Raw genomic sequence first — 276 nt, 5'->3', positions numbered from 1 at the left:
GTTCTAATTTAGCTGATACAATAAAAATAATTTTACTTATAGAATCACTTTGTTTATAATCAGATCACATCACATCAATTTATGATTTTACAGTTTTACCGTAAGTTATTCATTCTAAATCTATTCACAATACTACTTAACTTACAGTTAAAGATTTGGTGTGACTGTATCTTGCATTGACTGCATTCTAAATCAGTGCTTCAAAGTTAAAAAAAAAAAAAAATCCAGCTACTTTAACAAACCCGGTGAATGTAAGAAGTAAAACTATAGTAGAGA

At 27.2% G+C, this 276-nt stretch overlaps 1 protein-coding gene across 5 annotated transcripts in view; it reads right to left on the bottom strand.

Annotated features, from left to right (window-relative positions):
• Positions 1-276, bottom strand: part of LOC106874583 (putative mediator of RNA polymerase II transcription subunit 26) — a 235,200-nt gene that overhangs the window by 115,006 nt on the left and 119,918 nt on the right. The window contains exon 1 of one of the 5 annotated variants that reach the window (XM_052970261.1): positions 146-181. The exons of the other annotated variants lie outside the window; for them this stretch is intronic. The gene's annotated coding sequence lies outside the window, so the exon portion shown is untranslated. Of the gene's footprint in view, positions 1-145; positions 182-276 lie in introns of those variants that run through there. 5 annotated transcript variants of the gene reach the window in all.

This window comes from Octopus bimaculoides, chromosome 8, assembly GCF_001194135.2.
Source record: "Octopus bimaculoides isolate UCB-OBI-ISO-001 chromosome 8, ASM119413v2, whole genome shotgun sequence".
NCBI lineage: Eukaryota > Metazoa > Mollusca > Cephalopoda > Octopoda > Octopodidae > Octopus > Octopus bimaculoides.
Note: the sequence above shows the minus strand (reverse complement) of the source record. Positions and strands in the feature narration are given on the sequence as shown.